Here is an 8,424-nt window from a genome sequence, read left to right as displayed (position 1 = left end):
AAACTTGTGAAATCATTAAGGATTGCTGATAAAGACAAAAAAAATTTAAACATCGAGTTTTATGGAAAACGCAAGCCAGAAAATATGCTAACGGATGAAGAAGCACTCAGCGTGTTTATTGATTTAGATTTAACAAAAGCACAATATTTGTACATGAGGAAGGTGACAAATGAACGAAACTGTTCCACATTCCCACCATATTGTAAAATTCAAAAAATTAAACAGATCTGCTATCCACCATCTTATGCAATAGAAATTACGAACACACATGCGAAAATTCTGGAACTGCAAGATTTATTGGATAACACTGTAGCTAGAATTTTGACCATAGATTCCGTGTACAGTATTGAATTCAAAAAAAATCTTTAAGTAGTAAATGGAGCTGTGATGGTTCCTCTGGCCAAAGTTAATACAAGCAGAAACTTCCAGAGGAATCTAAACTTATTTATGATGCAAATTTGTCTATTAGTTCTTTGGTGTCTATCAAATTAATCGATTAAGTAAATGGCGCAGTTGTTTGGCAAAATCCAGCACTTCATCTGTTCGTTTTTGTCAACCTATATGCATAGAATTTTGCAAAGAGACTCCCAAGAAAACTAAAGCCATTGTAGATGAAATAAAGAGCCAAATATACCGTCTATAAATAATAAAAATGGTAAAAGTGTACAAATAAAGCATGAACTTTTTCTAATAATCATAGATGGAGAAGTGGCTCAGGCATTAACGGATACGCCTTTTGGGTCTACATGTACAATATGTGGAGCTACTCCACGGCAAATGAACGATTCGACAAAGTGGTTTCTAGGCCTGAAAATGAAAATTCGTATCAATACGGATCGTCTACATTACATGCCTGGATTTGTTGTATGGAAATAATATTACATATTTATTACAACTTTTCTTTCCAAACATGGGCAGCCACAAGTGAAGAAAAGAAACGGCTTAAGCAAGAGAAGAAGATCTTGGTGCAGAAACGTTTTCATGAGGAGCTAGGGTTCATCATTGACAAACAAAGACAAGTAAGTGGTAATACCAATGATGGTAATACTGCTAAAAAATTTTTTTTAAATATAAGCTGCTCTGCTAAAGTCACTGGAGTGGATGAGAATTAAGCGATTTTACATAATTTGCAAGCTCTCTCCTCAGGTGTTATGATAAATGCTGAAAGTTTTGGTAGTTATGCTGTAGAAACTGCCCAAATCAGTTATGGATGGTACTATATGCCATCTTCTGTACACAAAATCTTGCGTCACGGAGAAAATATCATAAAGCATTTTGCCGTTCTTCCTATCGGTCGTTTTTCAGAAGATGCGCAATAATTAGGATTATGAAAAATTTTGCCTTCATTATGCCAGAAAATGTTCTCGATCAGTTACAAATGAAGATGTATTTCATACTCTTCTGTACACTTCCAATCAATACATCACCAGCATTAGAAAGCCGTATAACAAAAATGTGCAAGAACTTGATGAAGATGCCTATAGCTTTTGAAAGTCAACGAGCTGATTTCAGGAACTGAAAGTCCCTATGTAGTTATGATATAGTACCTTTAATATACCTATACATTATTTTATAAGTACAACAATTTAAAAATTGTTATTAAGAAACTGTTTTAAATATTTCTATAATTAGTAAGTAAGAATTTTATGTATTTTTCGTCGTTTCTGATAACTTTAAGGTATTTTCATACATCTGTAAAGTATTATGTTAAAGTGTTTTTATTTTTAATTTTGTATTACAAAAAATTCTTATAAAAAGTATTTCATTAGAAGCGTCATATACTACTTTACATTTGTGCAAAATTTTAAATCTCTATTTTTAGTAACAAAAAAGCTATCGATTTTTGGTCCAAAACACACCTTTATTTTCCACTGTGCGCGTGGCGATATTAACTACAAGACTTCCCAGCGCGAATCCATTTTTCGTATATATTGAAAAATGGCTGAAAAAGGTGGCGAACTAAGACATTATTCTCAGTTAATTTACAAAATTTTAAAGGTGCTGTTTCAATGCACAAATGTCTATACCAGTGTTTATTAAACATCATCAAAATTAAATAAAATAGTTCAAAAAAAAAAAAAAAAACATTTTTCTATAGCAGTGTTTATTAAACATCATCAAAATTAAATAAAACAGTTCAAAAAAAAGAAAAACAACATTTTTCAGAATAATGAATGAATTGTAATTATTAAAAATCTAATAACTAACCTTTAAATAAAACTTTTATAAAAATATACATAACAATTTTTTTAATGTTATGGATTAAAATCTGGAAAAAGGACAATTCTTGTCTCAATGCCATAACATTTCCAAAGTTGTTATTAAAATTACGAGAAATATTTTTTTGAACTTAGTACATATTTTAATTAGAAAATCTTTCTTTTGGTTCTGATGATAGCATAAGTATTTAGCCGAAAGTTCTTCAAAGTCATTTCTGTAACTTTAACGTCATTTCTGTAACTGTCGATCAAGTTTCTCTAGAACTTTATAATCACAGCATAGTTCATTTAAAATATCTTATGATGCAGTTATTAAAAAAAAGATAGTTCAACTAAATTAGTTACGCACGTTTAGAGGAGGCACTTAAAACATTTACAGGAGAACATTAACAGCTAAAATGGTGTTACGTGTTCGTCTACCAGATCTTACAAATTACATTACAATTTTTATTCCTGTTTATAGATGTTTGCTTGATGTCGGTTGCAACCGGATGTGTGTATAGAGCTGCCATCATGAATATAGTTATTGAAAAATGTAAAATGTTTTGTTTTTAAATTAAAATTTCAAATTTATACAAGAAAACATCAAGAGTTCCGTGTTTTGACAAGTCATCTGTTACAGACACTACTGACAAGTCATTGCGTTACAGAGATGACAAGTCATTTCTGTAACGCAAAAAATACAGCATACAATATGGTATAAACGTTATTAAGTTGCATACTGCTATATTAATGATGCCGATTTGTATAAAAAATATGCATCTGGCGTACTGCCTTGTAGATAATAAAGAAATTAAACATTTTATGTTTAATTTATTTATTATGTACAAATATCGTTTCCTCACAAATTTTAATTTGTGAGGAAACGATATTTCTGTGATGAAATGAAAATGAAGCGTGTTAATTGGAACGGCAAATATTTTGTTCAAGTACAAAATGATTTAAAAAGTTAAATTTTCAAACAATCTTGAATATGTAAGAAAAAGAACCTTGCGTGAAACTCAAATAATAGAATGAATACAGATTCAATTTTTGCAGAAAGATGAAAACAACATAACTTGTTCGGAAAAAAAAAAAATCCAGAAGAGAGTTTTGATGTATTCTCTAAAAAACTTACATATAAAATACAATACGCAATTGTCATCCAGCATTTCATGCGCCCTTTCTACGAGTCAGGAAAGACTCTTTTCTGGCTCGTAGAAAGGAAAATTTTAAAAAGGATTTTGAAAATTTTGAAAAGAGTTTTTAAAACTCTTAGTCAATGCCCATAAATAAAGTTTTATTATAGTGAATATAACAAAATCGGGTGTTGAATATAAAACTTTTTATTACTAAATTACTACTTTTTATTACACTAAAGTCATTAAATTTGAATTAAAGTTAAATTATTTAAATGCCTCATCATTTGTGACATCATTTTTGTATAAATTATAATGATCTCTCAAAAATATGGCATCTTTTATTAGGTTAATCATCATTCAACTCACTGTGCTCTGTCAGCGGTAAATCTAGATGCCATTTACAGTACTACTTTGCCGGTCCATCTACATGCAACTCGCAGTACTACATTGGTGGTCAATTTAGAAGCAACTGATAGTCCTTCGTTGACAGTCAATTCAGATGCTCCATTTTATGTTAATCAAGATCAAAGATACGTTTCATGATGCATCTTTGTTTGTTTGTCAAAATTATTTCTCAGTTGTTGATGAAATTTGGGTACTGTAGTTTTTGAAAAAACTGGTATCCAGGTAAAATAAATTGTAGCTTTAACCATTTGCTCATTCATTAATTAAAGATATTAAATAATGAAATTCTTTTTTCAAAAGTTGTAACCTGTTTTTGTGTACATATTGATGACCGTAAAAATATTTTTAGAAACTTTTTATTGGCTTGGTGCATATGAGGAATGTTGGATTTAGAACAAAAATAAAATGTTTGGTATAAGACTCTTAGTACATTTATTTAGTACTTTTATTTACAAAATGAAAATATCTTTACTAACTTATAAAATAGTAGTTATTTTGCAACCTAGTAAGGTTTAAATTTATTTGTAATTGTCATTACAAATAAAAGTTGCTGCTTGTTTTTTTCCATTGTTACTATGTTGAAATGAATTTTTTTTTTACTCTGTCTTTTTTATCACATTCATCAGGCCCGGCGCTAGACATTTCAAAGGTGAGTGAAAAAAAATTTTGGCGCGTTAATAAAATAAATTTTAAGTTTTGTAATGCATTTTAATACAATTTTTTTAAAGAAGATTATAAACAATTTATCTTGAAAATAGTACTTTTCAAAAACAATACTTCTAAGCAATGTAAATGGTTGATTAGCGGAAAAATGCACATGCATGATCAGGGCCGCCGAGAGCTTTCATGACACCTGAAGCATAGTTGCAGTTAGGCGCCCCTGTAAGCATGCATATTTTTAAAACAAAAACATCCATTATCCTACATCCATTGTTTTAGGAAAATCTGTAATATTTAAAGAATCATTTATTATTTAATCTGTATTAAATAATAAAATGATTCTTTGAAATTGATATTGAAAAGTTTTTTTTGCTTTTTTCTAGCAAAATTGTTATTATTATGTCATTTTACGACAGAGTTGTATCCAATTCATTTTCAACATGATAGACGTTCTTAAACCTTTTGATTTATAGTGGCACTACAATTTTTTTTTTAAATTGACTTTAGTTTACTTAAAGGTCGTTCACCTTCTGCGACAGATACTGGTATTGCGTTAAAAAATTCAAATTAGAATGCATATAGATTGGAAAAAAGGATATAGACTCTTTGAATATATTTGGTCGAGAAAGCCTAAAGTGTTTCCAGAAGTGAAAATTAAAGAATAATTCAAACTATTAAGATGCGAAATATCTTCCATAAAGTTGTCTTCCATTTCAAGCTTTAACTTTTACCTATTCTTAATCATTTAACTAGTGAATGAGAATCTAAACGAAACAGTTTTTACAACCCCAATTTTAAATTGAACTTGTTAAATGACAAAGCTCAACGTTAAAGATATTTACTACAATCTTATGTTCGGAGAAATCAAGGAAAAGAACTTCATATCCAAGTTTATTGCTATAAGGGGAATAAATCTGGATATGCAGGATGTTAAGATCTCCGAAAGGAATGAAAAATTAAGTTTAGTGAGCCCGTCTGTTTTTTCTGTGATCTGCCCTGAAGATAAATTTATAAGAACATAATCACCAGTCTTTCCGTCCTGGAACAACCACCTTGAATTGTAGCTATATTCCCATGTCTTAAATTTTTTTTCTGAACCAATGCTGAGTTCGCTGTTGAGCGGGTTTTCAATATCAGCAATAGTTATGGGGTACCGGCTCAATCCGTTCATAGTATAGTAGATTACATCTGACACTTTAACGTCTTAAAATCAAATCTTAGTATATAGCTTAGTGAAACCTTTAGAAGACTATATATGAATCTCTTTCTATGCTCACTTTAAGGATAATTGTGTAGCCCTGCTCTAATATTGCTTCCGTGGCTAAATGCTGGTGGTTTGTCTGGAGGACCAAACTCACACGTTTTGGTTTCGCATCATAAGTTATTCAATATTGCGAAAACCACTCAAACTGTGTTTCATAATTAGCTGGTGAGGTATAATACTTATTTTTTTATCATTGTTTTCCGATATCTATTGCATCTGCTTTCGAGATCACGGATCACACGGATTTTCGATCTTAAATCAAAAATAGTTCCCATTTGTAAAAATCAATATCTCTATCTGGTATGTAGTAACTCATTTTCAATAATTTCAGCGTTGTTTATTTCTAAAAGGTTGTCTCTTTTCATTATATTTGTTGATGACTCTGATAATCAGCGTACCAACTTGCTGTGGACGATTATTACTCTTACAAGGTTTTTACTTAAGATTAGTACATGTACTATTTGTAAACTTCCGTGAATGTAACAACTATTTCAGAATATATGAATTGATTGAATTGATTGATACCAACAGCTAATAATAAAATCCAAAAATACTCCACTAAGAACGTAACAGCAAAACCTAGGTATATTGGCAGCAACACGTAGTATTTTAAAGAATGTAAGCCATTTGTCTCTAGGAGGGCGAAGAAAGCTTTCTTAGCAAGCCAGATCAAAGCCATCTTTATATGGTTGAGCAGATATTTTTTAGGTCACTAAGATGGCGTAGGTTTCATTACTGCGACACTCCCAAGAGCCGTGATAATAATGATAACAACAGCTCCTATGGCTATTTGTACTACAACTATTGTGACTCCCTACTCCTTGAAGATCATTTCAAATCTTTTAGCGTAATGAAACACCTCAATCCTCTATTGGTTTGTTGGCAAGGTCACAAATCTCTGCTAATTGACTTTTAGCCTTACCTTGTAATTCAAGAATCCATTTGTTTGTTGCGTCGAAATTCTCTTAAACTTCTCAAAGATTTTTCCCTATTCCACTCAGGGTGTTGGGTAGACTCTCAATATTTTCTTTAGTTGCATTAAAATGTTCTTATTTAAATTAATCAATAGCTTTTTCAGCATTTTTAATCTTTTTTAAACCTTTTTATATTAGCCTCATATACTTGTTTTTTGTTAACCTCTTTATCAACAGCCTCACAAATAGTCCTAAAGATCTCTTTTTTTTATTATAAAGTCTTGTTAATTTGAAAGGTTTATTTATAAAAGATGGCCCCAGCAAAAAGCTATCGAAAGCTCTATTTGCTTTATCTCTCGTATTAATTAGTCTGATATCATAGATTTATTTTTGTTAATTAAAAGTCCTAAACCTCTTAAATCCATTTTAGTTAAATTTGTTAGCCCCATGAGGTTATTTAACATGATCGTAGATTTATTTTTACTAATTACAAGTCCTAAGTTTATTTTATTAATTTTAGTTAAATTCGTTATTCCTTTAGAGTTATAACCATTTATACTACATGTTAGCTTGATTGGTTTATTCATTCTTTTACTTAGATACACGAGCTCATTCTCCTTTTTCTCGGATCTTTTACTAATTTATTTACTTAGAATGAGTTTAGTTTTTGTTCCAGCAGTTTTTTCTGCGACACGTGAATTGCTGCATATAATCTTGTTTTTATAGCATCTAAAAATGCTCTTCCTTGAGTTGCATCTTTAAAAAATTTCTCCATGCTTCCAGATTCTGAAATTTCATTCAAATATTTCAAGTATTTCATTCTGATAGTCATAATAACAATAATTTAAATTTTGTTCAATAAATAATTATATTTTTCATCATACACGACGATCACTTTATCTCCCCTCATTCATGTTATTTCAGTATCAACCTTTACCAAAAATACTAATGGAGACAATTGTGCAAGCACATAACTACCCCTTACGCTAACGTTTTAAGTATGGAAGACGTGCAAAATGATGTAAAAATTGTAGACCACGGTTAGTGCAAAACATTGAATTTTGTCAGCGTTTCGCATCTAAGTTTTCTCACATAACATTTTTATTTACTCTCACAAAAATGGCGCTCTTTAAGTAAGTTACTTAAAGAGCGTCATGATTGGATATTTTTTTAATAAATTGGGGAAGGAGGGGTGTCTAAATATACGGGAGGATCGTACTTTTAAAAAACTTCAAGTTTCCAAAATATGACAACCATTACAGAATGTTTATCCGTCTCTACATTAACAAATTTTTTCAGCCTCTTTCAGCATATAAAATTAAGATAAACTAAAAGTAATCGAGAATGCCTGAGCAACATAACTCACAAAAGAATTTTATTTTTGAAGAAAATTCATTTAAACATTCATTTCTTAAATAAATAAAACAAAGTTTTCTTGCTAATTTCATAAACTTAACCTATGATGGAGACTTACGTTTTTACCCTACAAATTATTTTTTCCCTAAGACAATTTAGAGAAAAAAATAATTTATAACAGTAAATAAATTGTGAAATCATTTTAAATATCTATTTACAAATAATAAATGAGGGGAGAGGTTGGTAGGGGTTCTAATAAGCTCCGGGAGGAGGGAGGAGAGGGAAGGTCGGTTGAGAAAAAACTGAAAAAAATAAACGTCTCCCCCGCCCTGCGTTTATTAGGCAGGTGAGAGTACTTTTTTTGTATCTTACATTTACTTTGTTATATTTATTTAGGACCGTTTTAAGATTATCGTAGACCCTATAGGGTCTTTGAAATAGGGTCTACTGAACTTAATCAATTTGAGGCTTTCACATGCAGATAT

This window comes from Hydra vulgaris, chromosome 15 (assembly GCF_038396675.1).
Source record: "Hydra vulgaris chromosome 15, alternate assembly HydraT2T_AEP".
In the NCBI taxonomy this organism is placed as follows: Eukaryota; Metazoa; Cnidaria; class Hydrozoa; order Anthoathecata; family Hydridae; genus Hydra; species Hydra vulgaris.
The sequence above is the reverse complement of the archived record's forward strand: the minus strand, read 5'-3'. Positions refer to the sequence as shown.